The sequence below is a fragment of the Haliotis rubra genome, unplaced genomic scaffold (genome assembly GCF_003918875.1).
Source record: "Haliotis rubra isolate DU_JTF1 unplaced genomic scaffold, ASM391887v1 Scf108, whole genome shotgun sequence".
Classification (NCBI taxonomy): domain Eukaryota; kingdom Metazoa; phylum Mollusca; class Gastropoda; order Lepetellida; family Haliotidae; genus Haliotis; species Haliotis rubra.
The window spans coordinates 1,082,742-1,104,164 of record NW_025764981.1 but is presented as its reverse complement, the minus strand read 5'-3'; positions in this window follow the sequence as shown (position 1 = coordinate 1,104,164).

Below are 21,423 nucleotides of genomic sequence, written 5' to 3'. Positions count from 1 at the left end.
GATGCAGCCGCCATCACTGTTCTTCCTGATTGTCCTCTCGAATGGTTTGGTTTGGTTGTCGCTTAACGCCGCAGCTATATGGCGGCGGTCTGTAAATAATCGAATCTGGACCAGACAATCCAGTGATCAACAGCATGAGGCATGAGCATCGATCTACACAATTGGGAACCAATGACATGTGTCAACCAAGTCAGCGAGCCTGACCACCCGATCCCGTTAGTCGCCTCTTACGACAAACATGGGTTGCTGAAGATCAATTCTAACCGTTTCGAATGGGCAACATCAAGTAAAAGACCGTTTAGGTTACACAAAACCCTATAGACTTGCATAGTAATGTTATATTTTCTTGAAAAATATCCAGGCCGTTTACAGTCATTATATGAGGTGAAATTGGGTTTAACGTCGTGCTTGAGAATATTTCGCTCATATGACGACGTGCATGCGGATGTGTATGTGTATGTGCGGCTGCTTGTACTAGCCCAGACTTAAGCTGGTTTTATAGTGCTAGCCCACTGAGATACCATGCCGCAGTGAAGCATGAATACCCCACTCAGACACATTATACTGACTCCGAGCCGACCAGTCCTTGTTGTACCCATTAATGCCGAGCGCCAGGCAGGGACCAACAAGTACCATATTTTAACGTCTTTTGGTATGACGCGGTCGGGGATCGAACCCGCGACCTTCCGCTCTCCGGGCGGACGCTCTAACCACTACACCACGGAGGCGGTGTCATTATATGAACATATATGAACAATATGGCCTTAAAGTTGCAATAAAACCACAAATTGATGCTGGCTTAAACAGTTTCCTTTCCGAATACAGGAACCCCATTTCCGCAACAAGTGTCACCGACTTGAAATTATTTGCGCACACATTCAGCATTTATTAGTCACCGTGTTAAAAAAACAGGACAAGATATTCAAACTGAGATCAGTTTTAATTACTGTATATTAAAAAAACATAAACATCTTACACATTTTCATCCAATCACAGCTGTCACATGTCTCGATCAGAACTGAAAAAGGTTCACATAGCAAGAGATTCTTATGTAGTATAGTATAACATTTAATAAACAGTGATTGTGGGGCAGGCTTAAAAGGTAGGGTTGGGGGTCAGGGTTGGTCAGTCATACAATTTGTTGAGTGAAAGGAATTGTATTTCGTCGGCAACACAGTATATTGACATATTTTGTAGACGTTGGGGTCTACTGTGTAAAGACCGAAGAAGATTGTTTTCTAGCATTTTCTGAAACGCCTGAGGCTGATAATTGGACCCTAAAATGTTGTCTGCACCTTCCTTTGTTCTCAAAAACGATTCTTTAGCTGTTTGATATACGCACAGACAACAATATCAAGCAATTGTATACATTTTTATAACATAACTGACGTCATAAATCGATATCGTGTGTGGAAACAACTTTCAGACATAAGAAGCTTTCTATGAAGCACAAGAATTTCTTCGCAAAAACCTTTCGCCTTTATGGTTGTTTTTGAAACCTTCACATACAATCTACAAAATTTTATATGTGTCCAAATATACATTGATTCCTGTATGTGTCCACAGGCAAGTTTCCCTCAATCAACAAAGACCGAGTTTTTACCAGATCAAACGGTAAGTGATGTACATATTCAAAAACTCCGGGCAAATGAAATGTTGCAGAACGTGATGTATGGATGTGGCGGACCCTGGAAGGAACACTTGTCTGCATTATAATCTCCTAGCAACATATTCAGTCCCCAAACGGTTCACAATGTCAGTTTCCACGAAGTAAATGCTCTCTGTAGAATGTTTTAATGGAATATAACGAACGACTTTCAGTGTCCTTAAAGTCTCGTTGAGAGAATACATCGACAAGTTTATTTCAATGTCCACTTTATAACGACGTCTTGCCGCGAGGTAGAACCTTCTGGGAATTGAGCGACATCTTTAGATCGGAATTAGGGATAAGAAATTTTTACGCTTGTGTTTGTATTTTAACAACTGTCCTTGAATGCCATTATCAGAAATATTAATCATTAAACATTACGATGCCAGCACCCGATATTTTGCTTGTCTTCGAAATAGATATCTGTGTTAAACGAATAAATAAATATGCTATGTTCAAGCCAACTGTAGAAACTAGAAATATGACAAGCCGAGAGCTATAAATCTATTTGATTATCGTTACAGTTCAGAGTTACCGAGTGTCTCGTACATTAAGGCGTTAATGCAGGATCTCCAGACAATAGTTGGTTACATGAATCATTTCTTCCTGTGTCTTTGGGAGTCACATATATGATGAAGCATCCCTCTGTGGCTGAGGTGCTGGAGTCGGTCGTGTATGTTTGGTTATGAGGGGAGGTGAAATGGGGTTTAATGTCGCGTTCATGATTGGTGTACTCATGTGTGTGCGTGCGTACGTGTGCAAGCGCGCATGAGCGTGCGCATGAGCGTGTGCGTGTGCGTGTGCGTGTGCGTGTGCGTGTGCTTGTGCTTGTAATAGACCGGCCATAGTGTCAACCTGCTGATCATGAGAAACTATGCCGGCGATTAACATGGATAAGCGAGTGAGTTTATTTTTACGCCGCAATATTCCAGCTATATGGCGGCAGTCTGTAAATAATCGAGTCTGGACCAGACAATCCAGGGATCAACAGCATGAACATCGATCCCCCGTTAGTTGCCTCTTACCACAAGCATGGGTTACTGAAAATCAGTTCTAACCCGGACCTTCACGGGCCTAACATGGATAACATGCCGAGACACATCATATTGACTCCGAACCGATCGGTCCCAGTTATGTGCCTGGTTACAACGGCGATTGGCTGTATGCAAAACGTGAACGCCAGAGAAGAATCAGTCTGCAGAAATGATTACGTTGATACCTTGACAAAACAGCGATTGACTAACACAAAGAAACATCAACGCCAGGGACGAATCAGTCTGCAGAAATGATTATGTTGATACCTTAACACAACGGCGATTGATTAACACAAAACGTCAACGCCAGAGAAGAATCAGTCTGCAGAAATGATGACGTTGGTACCTTGACACAACGGCGATTGACTAACACAAAACGTCAACGCCAGAGACGAATCAGTCTGCAGAAAGGATTACGTTGGTACCTTGACACAACGGCGATTGACTAACACAAAACGTCAACGCCAGAGACGAATCAGTCTGTGTAGAATCAAAATTATCTTGGTTTAAAGCGTAACCTTAGTCGACACCGGGTGTTTGCGAAAAGCGTAAACATGTCCGGCATGACGAGTCTTTCCTTGCCATTAAATCCGACATCAATTGAATAAACAACGTTGTGTCGAACCTTTTCAGTGTCGAATGTACCATTGAATCAGTGTGCCTCGTCTCTTCGTAGTGTTTACTTATTAATCCTTTCTATGGTGTTGTCTATCCTCGGATGACTCGAATGTTTACGTTGGAACTTTGACACAACGGTGGGTGATTGTAACACAAAACGTCAACGCCAGGGAAGAATCTGTCTCTGTAGAAACAAAATCCTCTTGGTTTAAAAAGAACTCAAGATCAGTGTCGACATGGGTGTTTGCGAAAAAAGAGTAAGCATGACAGGTAAACACATCAGTGCATGTTCAACCGGAAGTGACACCATGATATCAGGAAAAACGGAGAAAACGTGCTTTCACTTTTTCTCGCCAGTGGATACAATAGCATCGGTCACATTCTCAAACACATCAAACCCCGTTTACGTAACGTGCACTAAACACCTGATTCTCATCAACAACCTAAATGAGTGTAAAGTAAATTCTTCCTCATTCAGAAGTGTTTAATATTTTTGTCTGTTGAAATGCATTGGTTCTATCAAAACACACCGGAAAGCTTCAGATTCGTGTTCGCAATAACACTATGGTATACATCAAGGAGGCAGTTCTATCTGTTTGGTGAAAGCTAAGTATATTTAGAAGACACTTGTAAACACAGGTGTTAGCATACCGCAGTGCTTTAGACCCATATCACTGACAGCCAGCCTATCAAGCATGTATTGCTGGGACGAGGCCAGCTGGGGAGCCTTGCGGTAAGAGATCTCATTTGTCATTGAGAGAGCCGGGGTTCGATTCCCAACATGATATAATGTTACGCCATCTGCCAAATCCCCGAACCAACTCACTCATTCATAAAAGACTAAAAACTCTCCACATCTCTCTCCCTTACTCTCTCTCTCTCTCTCTCATACGGACTCACTCACCCGACATTCACCTACCCACTCACTAATTTACTCAACCATAGCTGCGAACCCAGTTCTTTACTCACTCACTCATCCATAAAAGATTAAAAAGCAACCACACCATCCACCGACCACCATCACTCAATCACTTACCCCAAACCCATCACTCACGTTATATATGCCAAGTGTCGCTGAGGTTCAAAACGACTTATGTACGCACTCGTAAATGCAATCCTGCAAATTCACCACATCACTACTTCTAATGATGTGGAACTTACATACCCTCGAGAAAAGTGACCAGAGAGGTGGTCTAGGTTTCATTTTGACGTTAGTGTTTTAACGCTGCTTCGTTTTCTGCAGCTTCATCATGTCGTATTAGCGCAATGAACCTGAAGTAGCTCAAGTCGTCGTCGGTCGCCGCATCTCGAAACTCACTTAAACAGGTAAGGTGCTGACTGACTAAACATGGCAAGACGTTTACGTGTGTCTCATTCTATATTCATCACCTGGGAGTGGTGCTTGATACCAGGCGCTACAACCATTGACATATACTCACATACCTGACTAGAGCAGGATACGCTTAATACATATACTAACTCCACACGTTACAACTCATCAACGCCTTTCAACAACGTTTCAACAACAAAAGAATGTGCTTAAAAGCCAGTCAAGCACCTTCAAGTAGGTGTCGTATTTTAGCAGTGGCAAAATACTTTGAAATTTCCAATGTTTATGCATTCTGAGCCAAGTTTGAAGGACCCGAGCCTGGATGTATGAAGACTATATTCAATACTTATTTTACTGTTACTGCTAGTGCCTCAAGTCAGCGCCCCGACCTTCTGACTGTCGCCATCACGCGATGCTGTCTCGGATGTAAACCTTTAGAGGACTGTACGTACTTAGATCATATAGGGTCAACATGTGAATAATGACCAGCTTTACAAAGCCAGGTAAGTTCACGTAATTGGATTTAAATGTAAACGTCTCGGTGGTTGAGTGAGTGAGTGAGTGAGTGAGTGAGTGCTGACTGCATCATAAATGACAAAGCGAGTGGTGGGTTTTTGGTAAGTGCTTGAGTGCTTGGCTGGATGGTTTGGTTGTTTTTTAGTCTTTTATGGATGAGTGAGTTGGTTCGGGGATTTGGCAGATGGCGTAACATTATATCATGTTGGGAATCGAACCCCGGCTCTCTGAATGACAAATGAGATCTCTTACCGCAAGGCTCCCCAGCTGGCCTCGTCCCAGCAATACATGCTTGATAGGCTAGCTGTCAGTGATATGGGTCTAAAGCACTGCGGTATGCTAACACCTGTGTTTACAAGTGTCTTCTAAATATACTTAGCTTTCACCAAACAGATAGAACTGCCTCCTTGATGTATACCATAGTGTTATTGCGAACACGAATCTGAAGCTTTCCGGTGTGTTTTGATAGAACCAATGCATTTCAACAGACGAAGATATTAAACACTTGGAAATGAGGAAGAATTTACTTTACACTCATTTAGGTTGTTGATGAGAATCAGGTGTTTAGTGCACGTTACGTAAACGGTGTTTGATGTGTTTGAGAATGTGACCGATGCTATTGTATCCACTGGCAAGAAAAAAAGTGAAAGCACATTTTTCCTTCTTTCCTGATATCATGGTGTCACTTCCGGTTGAACATGCTCTGATGTGATCACCTGTCATGCTTGCTCTTTTCGCAAACACCCAGAAGATTCTGCTTCTGCTGACTGATTCTTCTCTCCCGTTGACTTGTTGTATTACACTGAGTGGGTGAGTTAAATTTTACGCCGCTTTTAGCAATATTCCAGCAATATCACGGCGGGGACACCAGAAACTGGACTTCTCAAATTGTATCCATGTGGGGAATCGAACCCGGGACTTCGCGTGACGAGCGAACGCTTTAACCACTAGGCTACCCTTCCGCCCTTTTTTGTATTACAGCCAATCGCCGTTGTGATAAGGCCCGCTGAAAAGTTCGACACAACGTTGTATAATTGATGTAGGACTTAATGTCAAGAAAGGATTCATGATCACAGAATTTCCACCTAACACCAAAAACATCCATTGGATATTCATGATCCCTGATCGAGTCACATGTAAAGACTTTAATTAAGCGCTATTGGAGCGCAATAATGCAGTGGTAAGGCGTCTGCCTATCACACTGAAGGCCCGGGTTTGATCCCCGGTGGAGGCACCTAGGGTCGGGTCCCGAGGTGGGCACATTTACGTAGTATCCTTGGACTAGATACTTAGATCCACATTGTCTCAGTTCACCCAGCTGTAAAATGGCTACCCGTGAGGATGTAATGGGAATGTGAGTGTTTAGTTCATTGCGCCTAACAGACAGCATGGCTGTATGATCCCCAAGGAGTTGAAAAAGTATCGGAAAAGTACGATAGTGTCCTATGACCGGGCATAGTAATGTAGGTAGCGCCATGAGCAGGCAGATGTGCCTGGATATGAGCGCCATATAAGCGGACTATTACTTAAGAATTGAATGTCACTTTGTGTGTTTGCACTGAAAAATGAACGATGTCAAAGCGTTGTTCAAACTCGTGTGAACGAGCGAGTTAACGACTTTAATGTTTACACATACGTTTTTTACCCACTTCTACATGATCATTGTTTACAGTGATGTGTTTTAATACCTGTAAAATGTAATGCCATTCTGTTCAAGACCGTATTGTAGCGATGTTTGTATACTTGGTGATTTTTTACACATGTATCCCAACCCCTGAAGAAATAGTTCTCAAAGTATTCCTTAAAATATTACAACAAATCCGTCAATAGGTTTGAAACTGCTTTAATAAGCATAACATCAATAGCATCAATCAACATTATCAAACAGAAACAAATATCAATAACAATATCATTTTTTCAAACTGTCATTGTACCTATAAAACTATGACGGATTCGTTTGACCGCGTAATAATACACTGACCGACTTCGAAGTTGTGCGGCGTGGCGAATAGGAAGCAGATTTCGTTGGTGTATTCTATTTATTTGTGATTGTTTATTGTGAAATTTAATGAGCAGTTTTTAAACAGATCACGGGGCAGAACCCGCAAACCGCGAGAGATTAAACTCTTGTGATAAGGAACAATGCTCGGCAATTGGAAATCCGTTTGGTCGTGAAGAAGTGACATTGCCAAAATTGGGGTGACTTGAAACAGGATCGCTCGCTAAATTGGCATCACCAAATGCAGCAAGATCATTGGGGTTCCTTGAAACCGTAGCGGAAATTTGAAAATTAGGTCGCACTGGCTGGGACTTGTTGTCGGACGCGTTGTCGGTCAGATTTTTGCAAAACTGTGCTCAGTTGGCGCTTTTTGTTACGTACAAAAACAAGTAAGTGATATGTATAAATTAAAAGGAGTGTGAATGCAAATGATTTATTTTGTTTACGTCAAGCTGGACAGCGAGTATCCTGGGGAAAACCCGGAAAGTAGTTCCGGCAAAGTTCACATGACCCAGATCGGATCGAAAACGTTCACACACGTATGAACGATGTTTACACACGTATGAACGATTTGATGGGTCCAAGGGAAATGAACCTTGAAATTTAGATCACATGACCGCCCTCTCAACCAACCAACGTTCGGGAATCTGTGTAAACTTCAAAGCACGAAAACACACGCACGCACGCACGCACGCACGCACACGCGCGCATACATGCACACACATGAGTGCTCCAATCATGAACGCGACGTTAAACCCCATTTCACCTCCCCTTGTGACCAAACATACATGACCGACTCCAGCACGGAGGGATGCTTCATCATATATGTTACTCCCAAAGACACAGGAAGAAATGATTCATGTAACCAACTATTGTCTGGAGATCCTGCATTAACACCTTAATGTACACTCGGTAACTCTGAACTGCAACGATAATCAAATAGATTTATAGCTCTCGCCTTGTCATATTTCTAGTTTCTACAGTTGGCTTGAACATAGCATATTTATTTATTCGTTTAACACAGATATCTATTTCGAAGACAAGCAAAACATCGGGTGCTGGCATCGTAATGTTTAATGATTAATATTTCTGATAATGACATTCAGGGACAGTTGTTAAAATACAAGCGCAACCGTAAAAATTTCTTATCCCTAATTCCGATCTAAAGATGTCGCTCAATTCCCAGAAGGTTCTACCTCGCGGCAAGACGTCGTTATAAAGTGGACATTGAAATAAACTTGTCGATGAATTCTCCCAATGAGACTTTAAGGACACTGGAAGTCATTCGTTATATTCCATTAAAACATTCTACAGAGGGCATTTACTTCGTGGAAACTGACATTGTGAACCGTTTGGGGACTGAATATGTTGCTAGGAGATTATAATGCAGACAAGTGTTCCTTCCAGGGTCCGCCACATCCATACATCACGTTCCGTAACATTTCATTTGCCCGGAGTTTTTGAATATGTACATCACTTACCGTTTGATCTGGTAAAAACTCGGTCTTTGTTGATTGAAGGAAACTTGCCTGTGGACACGTACAGGAATCAATGTATATTTGGACACATATAAATTTTTGTAGATTGTATGTGAAGGTTTCAAAAACAACCAAAAAGGCGAAAGGTTTTTGCGAAGAAATTGTTGTGTTTGATAGAAAGCTTTTTCTGTCTGAAAGTTGTTTTCACACACGATATCGATTTATGACGTCAGTTCTGTTATAAAAATGTATACAATTGCTTGATATTGTTGTCGAGTTGTGCGTATATCAAACAGCTAAAAAATCGTTTTTGAGAACAAAGGAAGGTGCAGACAACATTTTAGGGTCCAATTATCAGCCTCAGGCGTTTCAGAAAATGCTAGAAAACAATCTTCGTCGGGTTTTACATACTAGACACCAATGTCTGCAAAATGCTTCAACATACTGTGTTGCCGGTGAATTACAACTCCTTTCACTCAACAAATTGTATGACTGCTCAACCCCTACCTATTATACCTGCCTTACAAACACCATTTGTTAAAAGTTGCAATGCACTAAATAATATTCTCTTGCTATCTAAAAAAAATTCATTTCTGATCGAAACATGTGACAGCTGTGATTGGATGAAAATTGTGTAAGATTTTATGGTTCTCCAATACACATCCATCCAGTAATTAAAACAATTTTACAATTTATAACTAGCTGACAGCACGTAAAAGAATTATTATTCAATAAAACAATAATATAATTGGGCTATCGATTTAAAACTCGCTACTAGGGATCATGGGGGCTTCTGCTTCCGACATGGAACCCAGCTAGATTTACACAACCCAGTCAATCAAATGAAAGGTGTAGCGAAAAATTTAAATAACGAACAAACTACTTTTCAATATCTTGTATGTATGAAAATGCTTATAATAACAGTACCCTCTTTGGGTGACAATTGTTTTACATTACTTCAACACATCTCGACCCGTGAAGATCCGCGTTAAAATTGGTCTACAGCAATCCATGCTCTAACGGGATCGGGTGGTCAGGCTCGCTGACTTGGGTTACACATGTCATCGTATCCCAATTGCGTAGATCGATGCTGATGATGTCCATCACTGGATTGTCTGGTCCAGAGTCGTTTATTTACAGACCACAGTCATATAGCTGTAATATTGCTGAGTGCGGCGTTAAACATCAACAAAAACATCAACGCTTCTCGAAGGTATACCCACAGACAGTTTAAGCTATATATTAGCATTACCGATGCATAAAATATTTGTACGTCGTATACGTCATTACGTATCGATACGGGGCACGACAGTCAGGAGTCGCAACAACCATAGTCATTATCACCATATAAATTCCCTTTGCATCGGTTCAGTTCCCTTACTTAGCCAACAAGACTTATGATTACTGCGTTCAATACCTGTCCTAATACTTCCATAGGTTAATTGGCCATGTAATGAATGAAACCCGCTGTATTCTAAGCTCCAGAGTACTGATCGACAAAGCGTTCGTAGCACTATGATATTCGTAATCCTATGATAAACTGTAGATTTACGACAGGTCGTAACGTTACGAACGCTTCGTGGATTGGGACCCTAATCTCTTTTATGTTACCCGTAATCAGTCGTGTAACCCTGTCAATCATTTCTACAGAGCTGGCATATTAATCTGTAAGTCAGTAATTGTACCTCGTGCAAATGCCTCTATAATAGGAATGAATAAAAGCGACAAAACGATTTCCATAAACATAAGGCTTTTGTTCACCTGATCAAACAAGGCAACATATGTTAAAAGTCAACGTGCATTGAATACGTGGTGGCGTAATGGTCTTGAACTTAAAGCCAAGGACACAAGAAAATGCTTATAATAATAGTACCCTCTTTGGGTGACAATTGTCTTACATTACTTCAACACACTCGACCCGTGAAGATCCGCGTTAAAATTGGTCTACAGCAACCCATGCTCTAACGGGATCGGGTGGTCAGGCTCGCTGACTTGGTTTACACATGTCATCGTATCCCAATTGCGTTGATCGATGTTCATGCTGTTGATCATTGGATTGTCTGGTCTAGACTCGATTATTTATAGACCGCCGCCATATAGCTGAATATTGCTGAGTGTGGCGTAAAGCTAAACTCACTCACTTGGGTTATCCGAGGTAATAGTGTCCATTATGATGTATGAGCTTAGAGCATGCCCGTGCGGCCTGGAGTTTAGCACTGTATAAAATATTATCATACTGACGAGCAAAAGAAATTTTATTGTGATATAGTTTTAAGTCAGTCTAGCTTATAAAAACAAACGAACAAAAATGCCTGCTTGAAGTAAAATGTATTTCAAAAATCCAGATCTCAACGAAATGAACACTAAAGATGACATTCATACGGCAATCGATATTGGCATAACAGTTACTCGAATTCAGGTGGGGTAGAAACGACAAGCATTCAACTTTATGGACAAAGGGCACTCAACAGATAAACTCACTCAAGATCAATGGTATGTCACTTTAACAGCGAGTATAACCACTCCTTGCAAGACACACAACAACAACACAGATGTCAGTCACTTTATAACGTCATGAAGGGAACGTCGTCATTCTTCCTGACATCAGTTCTTGTCAGTTGGCTGGGAAGAGTGAGTGAGGTTAGTTTTATAGCGCTTTTAGCAATATTTCAGCAATAAGCCGGCGGGGACACCAGAAATGGGTTTCATACAATGTACCTATGAGGGGATCTAAATGAGTGAATTCGATGTGACGAGCAAATTGCGCAACCGCTTTAACCACAAAGCTACCCCACCGCCTCAGTTGGCTGGAGGATCTTGACGCTCGACATCAGGGAGGTTGTCTATTGAGGACAAGCGGGCAGGCCACGGCAACCCGTTGACGTTGTGGGCTCCAAGGAAGTTCATTCATTGGGTGTAGCATTGTCATGTTGATACAGGACACCACGTGGCAGCTGTTGTAGAAATGGTAGGACAAATGGACGAAGAATGTCACCCATGTAACTCTGAATTGCCTAACTTCCGTTAACGATGACGAGTGGTGTTCTCTCCAGCCCACAAATTACTCTTCACACCATCACACACCCCTCTACCATAAGGCACTACCTACTGAACATGAAGCCTTTCGTTCATTTCTTTGACGGTTCTGAACATACGGAACCAGCTTTCATATAAGTGAAGAAGACCTTCTGCCAGTCACGTCGCTGCCAACGACTTAAAGTCCGGACTCATCTCAATCTCTGACGAAGATGTCACGCTGTCAATAACTGTCCTCTGTAAGGTCTGTCAGTCATAATTTCTTGAGCTCTGCGTCGCCTGGCCACTGTCGACTATCTGTATACCCAATCGATACCGGAAATGCAAAGTACTAAAGTACCGATCTTCATTAGTTATAACCCGGGTGGCCTCGATGATGCTGAGTGTCAGTCGTGGCTTTTCAGTGGTGGTGTTTTCTCGCAGTGCATGCGTACATGTAGGTACCCTGGGTCTGCGTGTTTGTGGCCTGGCTGCTTCCTGCCCGGGGAGTCTGTAGCGTTGCATGGGGTAGTTACAGCAACGCGGAAGCAAACAAAGTTCTAGCATCGGCAGCTTCCATCTGAATCATGCCGCAGGCCCGCTCGCGTTGTTCGGCGGTCGGTCGTGGCATTTCAGTAGTGTTTTATATTCGTCTGAGTGTCTCACATGCCGTCATATATATACCCTGATTACAGGTGTAGTTTCGGCAGCCCAAGCGACACCTATATTTCTTCTTTTCGCATTTTCCACACAAAAACAAAACAAAACCCCCCCCAAAAAAAACGTACAAAGGAAGAGTATCACTTGTTAATTGCTGGTTTTAGCCGATGTGTTTTACATGGAGTTAGTTGAACGTTTGTTTTCATATTTTTGCAGTTTCATTTTGTCTTTTTCTTTTGGCCGTCAGCTTAATATATATTTAACATCGCAGAGAATATCCAGCCTCAATTACCCGCAGAAGTAGATTCCGCTGAAAAATGTATGAATGGATGACAGAAAGTCAGAAAGTGTACCAGGTGCGCCTCGAAAATAATAAGCATATTCTCCGTTAGCATGTGTGAAGGGAAATTCTGCATGTCGAGGTATTGCTTATGAGATGCCCAAGCAGTAGAAATATTGCACTTGCAATCGGCTCTCTATATTCAGGAGCTGAAGGGTATACGTATTCTACGCTGATTTTACTTTTCGTTTAGGCGTATACTTTTCATTCACAGACTGATGAAATGGTTTGTAATTCGTTATCAGACTAATAGTATAATAAATGGATATTTTCTCAATACATTTGTGAAATGATAAAACGTTTATCCCTTTAGTAAACTTTTTGTTATTTTTACACATTGACTGGTTTTACACTTGACAATACCTTTTACTCTGGATGCATGAACTTGGCGACATATCAGCTATAAACTATATCACGCCCTTAGCTGTCTTTATGGTTTATTAACATCCCGTAAACTAATGAAAGCATTAATTGCCAGTGGCATCTCAACGGGCGCCTCGCCACAGCAATCCGATTATTGGATCCATTTCCTGAACACCTGGTGTCATCTATATAAATAAAATATCAGTCCAGATTTATATACTCGTATCTCATCATCAATGTTTGAACTCTTTTCTTTTCCTGCCACGTCACGTGACCGGGCTTTGAAACGAATACATGGATGATCTGATGTGATAACGCAATTAGGACGACCACCAATTATCGCAATTAAATAAAACCAACAAGAACTCGGTTAATGTGGCTAAGGTTATAAGGTTACGATGCAGTGGGTACACATGAACTCTGTTACAAACGTCCTTGGTAACACAGACCATATGAACTGATTTTTGGTTATGTTATGAAAATAAAATTGTTTTTATTATTTCGGAATGAAAGTGGCGGAAAAAAGATGGAAGGGTATGAGTATTTAAACAACTCATCAGTCATACATTTCCTCAGAGGCGGAGCAAAAAAAGAGCTTTTTTATGTATATTTCGGAAGGAACAGTTTAAATACTCATACCCTTCCACCTTATATGCACAACAAACCAGGGCCCCGTTTCACAAAGCTATCGTAGCGCTACGACTGTCGTACCTCCTATATTGTAACATAGACTTACGACCGTCGTAGCGCTACGACTGTCGTATCTCCTATATTGTAACATAGAATTACGACCGTCGTAGCGCTACGACTGTCGTACCTCCTATATTGTAACATAGACTTACGACCGTCGTAGCGCTACGACTGTCGTATCTCCTATATTGTAACATAGAATTACGACCGTCGTAGCGCTACGACTGTCGTACCTCCTATATTGTAACACAGACTTACGACCGTCGTAGCGCTACGACTGTCGTACCTCCTATATTGTAACACAGACTTACGACCGTCGTAGCGCTACGACTGTCGTACCTCTATATTGTAACACAGACTTACGACCGTCGTAGCGCTACGACTGTCGTACCTCTATATTAACAACACAGACTTACGACCGTCGTAGCGCTACGACTGTCGTACCTCCTATATTGTAACACAGACTTACGACCGTCGTAGCGCTACGATAGGTTTGTGAGACGGGGCCCGGGTGTTCAGTTTGAGGAGCGAACGCTTTAACCACTTAGTCTAGGCTTTCCTACCGTCCCTGTACCTTCCATTTCACAACCATGGTCAAGACGTTCGTCACAAGGAGGGAAATTGGGGTGGCCAAGTGGAAGAACCGCGTTGGATCAGACAGCCTATACCTGTTTCTGTCATATAGCATACTGTTTCTGTCATTTAGCATACCGTTTCTGTCATATAGCATACTGTTTCTGTCATATAGCATACTGTTTCTGTCATTTAGCATACTGTTTCTGTCATATAGCATACTGTTTCTGTCATTTAGCATACTGTTTCTGTCATTTAGCATACTGTTTCTGTCATATAGCATACTGTTTCTGTCATATAGCATACTGTTTCTGTCATTTAGCATACTGTTTCTGTCATATAGCATACTGTTTCTGTCATTTAGCATACTGTTTCTGTGATTTAGCATACTGTTTCTGTCATTTAGCATACTGTTTCTGTCATTTAGCAAACTGTTTCTGTCATTTAGCATGCTGTTTCTGTTATTTTGCATACTGTTTCTGTCATTTAGCATACTGTTTCTGTCATTTAGCATACTGTTTCTGTCACTTAGCATACTGTTTCTGTCATTTAGCATACTGTTTCTGTCATTTAGCATACTGTTTCTGTCATTTAGCATACTGTTTCTGTCATTTAGCAAACTGTTTCTGTCATTTAGCATACTGTTTCTGTCATATAGCATACTGTTTCTGTCATTTAGCATACTGTTTCTGTCATTTAGCATGCTGTTTCTGTTATTTTGCATACTGTTTCTGTCATTTAGCATACTGTTTCTGTCATATAGCATACTGTTTCTGTTATTTAGCATACTGTTTCCGTCATTTAGCATACTGTTTCTGTCATTTAGCAAACTGTTTCTGTCATTTAGCATACTGTTTCTGTCATTTAGCATACTGTTTCTGTCACATAGCATACTGTTTCTGTCATTTAGCATACTGTTTCTGTCATTTAGCATACTGTTTCTGTCATTTAGCAAACTGTTTCTGTCATTTAACAAACTGTTTCTGTCATTTAGCATACTGTTTCTGTCATTTAGCATACTGTTTCTGTCACATAGCATAGTTTACTCATTTAGCATTGTTTCATTCATTTAGCATACTGTTTCTGTCATTTAGCATACTGTTTCTGTCATTTAGCTTACTGTTTCTGTCATTTAGCATACTGTTTCTGTCATATAGCATACTGTTTCTGTCATTTAGCATACTGTTTCTGTCAGCATACTGTTTCTGTCATACTGTTTCTGTCATATTTAGCATACTGTTTCTGTCATTTAGCATACTGTTTCTGTCATTTAGCATACTGTTTCTGTCATATCTGTCATTTAGCAAACTGTTTCTGTCATTTAGCATACTGTTTCTGTCATTTAGCGTACTGTTTCTGTCATTTAGCATACTGTTTCTGTCATGCTGTTTTGTTAGCATACTGTTTCTGTCATTTAGCATACTGTTTCTGTCATTTAGCATACTGTTTCTGTCATTTAGCATACTGTTTCTGTTATTTAGCATACTGTTTCTGTTATTTAGCATACTGTTTCTGTTATTTAGCATACTGTTTCTGTTATTTAGCATACTGTTTCTGTTATTTAGCATACTGTTTCTGTCATTTAGCATACTGTTTCTGTCATTTAGCATACTGTTTCTGTCATTTAGCATACTGTTTCTGTTTTAGCATACTGTTTCTGTTATTTAGCATACTGTTTCTGTTATTTAGCATACTGTTTCTGTTATTTAGCATACTGTTTCTGTCATTTAGCATACTGTTTCTGTTCATTTAGCATACTGTTTCTGTCATTTAGCATACTGTTTCTGTCATTTAGCATACTGTTTCTGTCATTTAGCATACTGTTTCTGTCATTTAGTTATACTGTTTCTGTTGTTTAGCATACTGTTTCTGTTATTTAGCATACTGTTTCTGTTATTTAGCATACTGTTTCTGTTATTTAGCATACTGTTTCTGTTATTTAGCATGCTGTTTCTGTCATTTAGCATACTGTTTCTGTCATTTAGCATACTGTTTCTGTTATTTAGCATACTGTTTCTGTCATTTAGCATACTGTTTCTGTTATTTAGCATACTGTTTCTGTCATTTAGCATACTGTTTCTGTCATTTAGCATACTGTTTTTTATTTAGCATACTGTTTTATTTAGCATGTTGTTTCTGTTTCATTTAGCATACTGTTTCTGTTATTTAGCATACTGTTTCTGTCATTTAGCATGCTGTTTCTGTTGTATAGCATACTGTTTCTGTCATTTAGCATACTTTCTGTTTCTGTTTTTGTAGCATAGCATACTGTTTCTGTCATTTAGCATACTGTTTCTGTCATTTAGCATGTTTCTGTTTCTGTCATTTAGCATACTGTTTCTGTCATTTAGCATACTGTTTCTGTCATTTAGCATACTGTTTCTGTCATTTAGCATACTGTTTCTGTTATTTAGCATGTTTCTGTTTCTGTGTTTCATTTTTAGCATACTGTTTCTGTCATTTAGCATACTGTTTCTGTCATTTAGCATACTGTTTCTGTCATTTAGCATACTGTTTCTGTCATTTAGCATACTGTTTCTGTCATTTAGCAAACTGTTTCTGTCATTTAGCAAACTGTTTCTGTTATTTAGCATACTGTTTCTGTCATTTAGCATACTGTTTCTGTCATTTAGCATACTGTTTCTGTCATTTAGCATACTGTTTCTGTCATTTAGCATACTGTTTCTGTCATTTAGCATACTGTTTCTGTCATTTAGCATACTGTTTCTGTTATATCTGTCATTTAGCATACTGTTTCTGTCATTTAGCATTTAGCATACTGTTTCTGTCATTTAGCAAACTGTTTCTGTCATTTAGCATACTGTTTCTGTCATTTAGCATACTGTTTCTGTCATTTAGCATACATACTGTTTCTGTTTTAGCATGCTGTTTCTGTCATTTAGCATACTGTTTCTGTCATTTAGCATACTGTTTCTGTCATTTAGCATACTGTTTCTGTCATTTATTTAGCATGCATTTCTGTCATTTCTGTTTCTGTCATTTAGCTGTACTGTTTTCTGTCATTTAGCATACTGTTTCTGTCATTTAGCAAACTGTTTCTGTCATTTAGCATACTGTTTCTGTCATTTAGCATACTGTTTCTGTCATTTAGCATACTGTTTCTGTCATTTAGCATACTGTTTCTGTCATTTAGCAAACTGTTTCTGTCATTTAGCATACTGTTTCTGTCATATCTGTCATTTAGCATACTGTTTCTGTCATTTAGCATACTGTTTCTGTTTCTGTCATTTAGCATACTGTTTCTGTCATTTAGCATACTGTTTCTGTCATTTAGCATACTGTTTCTGTCATTTAGCATACTGTTTCTGTCATTTAGCATACTGTTTCTGTCATTTAGCATTTCTGTTTTATGTCATTTAGCATACTGTTTCTGTCATTTAGCATACTGTTTCTGTCATTTAGCATACTGTTTCTGTCATTTAGCATCATTGTTTCTGTCAGCATAATTTAGCTTGTTTCTGTTCTGTTTTAGCATACTGTTTCTGTCATTTAGCATACTTGTTTCTGTCATTTAGCATACTGTTTCTGTCATTTAGCATACTGTTTCTGTCATTTAGCATACTGTTTCTGTTCATTTAGCATACTGTTTCTGTCATTTAGCATACTGTTTCTGTCATTTAACATACTGTTTCTAGCATACTGTTTCTGTTATTTAGCATACTGTTTCTGCATCTGTCATTTAGCATACTGTTTCTGTCATTTAGCATACTGTTTCTATTTCTCATAGCATATATTGTTTCTGTTATTTAGCATACTGTTTCTGTCATTTAGCATACTGTTTCTGTCATTTAGCATACTGTTTCTGTCATTTAGCATACTGTTTCTGTCATTTAGCATACTGTTTCTGTCATTTAGCATACTGTTTCTGTCATTTAGCATACTGTTTCTGTCATTTAGCATACTGTTTCTGTCATTTAGCATACTGTTTCTGTCATTTAGCATACTGTTTCTGTCATTTAGCATACTGTTTCTGTCATTTAGCATAACTGTTTCTGTCATTTAGCATACTGTTTCTGTTTAGCATTTTCTGCATACTGTTTCTGTCATTTAGCATACTGTTTCTGTCATTTAGCATACTGTTTCTGTCATTTAGCATACTGTTTCTGTCTCATTTAGCATACTGTTTCTGTCATTTAGCATACTGTTTCTGTCATTTAGCATAATTGTTTCTGTCATTTAGCATACTGTTTCTGTCATTTAGCATACTGTTTCTGTCATTTAGCATACTGTTTCTGTCATTTAGCATACTGTTTCTGTCATTTAGCATACTGTTTCTGTCATTTAGCATACTGTTTCTGTCATTTAGCATACTGTTTCTGTCATTTAGCATACTGTTTCTGTCATTTAGCATACTGTTTCTGTCATTTTAGCATACTTTTTCTGTCATTTAGCATAACTGTTTCTGTCATTTAGCATACTGTTTCTGTCATTTAGCATACTGTTTCTGTCATTAGCATAGCTGTTTCTGTTTCTACTTAGCATACTATTCTTCATATAGCATAATTGTTTCTGTCATTTAGCATACTGTTTCTGTCATTTAGCATACTGTTTCTGTCATTTAGCATACTGTTTGTTTCTGTCATTTAGCATACTGTTTCTGTCATTTAGCATACTGTTTCTGTCATTTAGCATACTGTTTCTGTCATTTAGCATACTTTCTGTTATTTAGCTACTGTTTCTGTTAGCATACTGTTTCTGTCATTTAGCATACTGTTTCTGTCATTTAGCATACTGTTTCTGTCATTTAGCATAACTCATTTAGCATACTGTTTCTGTCATTTAGCATACTGTTTCTGTCATTTAGCATACTGTTTCTGTCATTTAGCATACTGTTTCTGTCATTTAGCATACTGTTTCTGTCATTTAGCATACTGTTTCTGTCATTTACTGTTTCTGTCATTTAGCATACTGTTTCTGTCATTTAGCATACTGTTTCTGTCATTTAGCATACTGTTTCTGTCATTTAGCATACTGTTTCTGTCATTTAGCATACTGTTTCTGTCATTTAGCATACTGTTTCTGTCATTTAGCATACTGTTTCTGTCATTTAGCATACTGTTTCTGTCATTTAGCATACTGTTTCTGTCATTTAGCATACTGTTTCTGTCATTTAGCATACTGTTTCTGTCATTTAGCATACTGTTTCTGTCATTTAGCATACTGTTTCTGTCATTTAGCATACTGTTTCTGCATTTAGCATGTTGTTTCTGTCATTTAGCATAGTTTCTGTCATTTAGCATACTGTTTCTGTCATTTAGCATACTGTTTCTGTCATTTAGCATACTGTTTCTGTCATTTAGCATACTGTTTCTGTCATTTAGCATACTGTTTCTGTCATTTAGCATACTGTTTCTGTCATTTAGCATACTGTTTCTGTCATTTAGCATACTGTTTTAGCATACTGTTTCTGTTATTTTTAGCATACTGTTTCTGTCACATTTAGCATACTGTTTCTGTCATTTAGCATACTGTTTCTGTCATTTAGCATACTGTTTCTGTCATTTAGCATACTGTTTCTGTCATTTAGCATACTGTTTCTGTCATTTAGCATACTGTTTCTGTCATTTAGCATACTGTTTCTGTCATTTAGCATACTGTTTCTGTCATTTAGCATACTGTTTCTGTCATTTAGCATACTGTTTCTGTCATTTAGCATACTGTTTCTGTCATTTTAGCATACTGTTTCTGTCATTTAGCATACTGTTTCTGTCATTTAGCATACTGTTTCTGTCATTTAGCATACTGTTTCTGTCATTTAGCATACTGTTTCTGTCGTCATTTAGCATACTGTGTTTCTGTCATTTAGCATACTGTTTCTGTCATTTAGCATACTGTTTCTGTCATTTAGCATACTGTTTCTGTCATTTAGCATACTGTTTCTGTCATTTTAGCATACTGTTTCTGTCATTTAGCATACTGTTTCTGTCATTTAGCATACTGTTTCTGTCATTTAGCATACTGTTTCTGTCATTTAGCATACTGTTTCTGTCATTTAGCATACTGTTTCTGTCATTTAGCATACTGTTTCTGTCATTTAGCATACTGTTTCTGTCATTTAGCATACTGTTTCTGTCATTTAGCATAACTGTTTCTGTCATTTTAGCATACTGTTTCTGTCATTTAGCATACTGTTTCTCATTTAAGCATACTGTTTCTGTCATTTAGCATACTGTTTCTGTCATTTAGCATACTGTTTCTGTCATTTAGCATACTGTTTCTGTCATTTAGCATACTGTTTCTGTCATTTAGCATACTGTTTCTGTCATTTAGCATACTGTTTCTGTCATTTAGCATACTGTTTCTGTCATTTAGCATACTGTTTCTGTCATTTAGCATACTGTTTCTAGTCATTTAGCATACTGTTTCTGTCATATAGCATAGCATACTGTTTCTGTCATTTAGCATACTGTTTCTGTCATTTAGCATACTGTTTCTGTCATTTAGCATACTGTTTCTGTCATTTAGCATACTGTTTCTGTCATTTAGCATACTGTTTCTGTCATTTAGCATACTGTTTCTGTCATTTAGCATACTGTTTCTGTCATTTAGCATACTGTTTCTGTCATTTAGCATACTGTTTCTGTCATTTAGCATACTGTTTCTGTCATATAGCATACTGTTTCTGTCATTTAGCATACTGTTTCTGTCATTTAGCATACTGTTTCCGTCATGTTTCTTAGCATACTGTTTCTGTCATTTAGCATACTGTTTCTGTCATTTAGCATACTGTTTCTGTCATTTAGCATACTGTTTCTGTCATTTAGCATACTGTTTCTGTCATTTAGCATACTGTTTCTGTCATTTAGCATACTGTTTCTGTCATTTAGCATACTGTTTCTGTTTCTGCATACTGTTTCTGTCATTTAGCATACTGTTTCTGTCATTTAGCATACTGTTTCTGTCATTTAGCATACTGTTTCTGTCATTTAGCATACTGTTTCTGTCATTTAGCATACTGTTTCTGTCATTTAGCATACTGTTTCTGTCATTTAGCATACTGTTTCTGTCATTTAGCATACTGTTTCTGTCATTTAGCATACTGTTTCTGTCATTTAGCATACTGTTTCTGTCATTTAGCATACTGTTTCTGTCATTTAGCATACTGTTTCTGTCATTTAGCATACTGTTTCTGTCATTT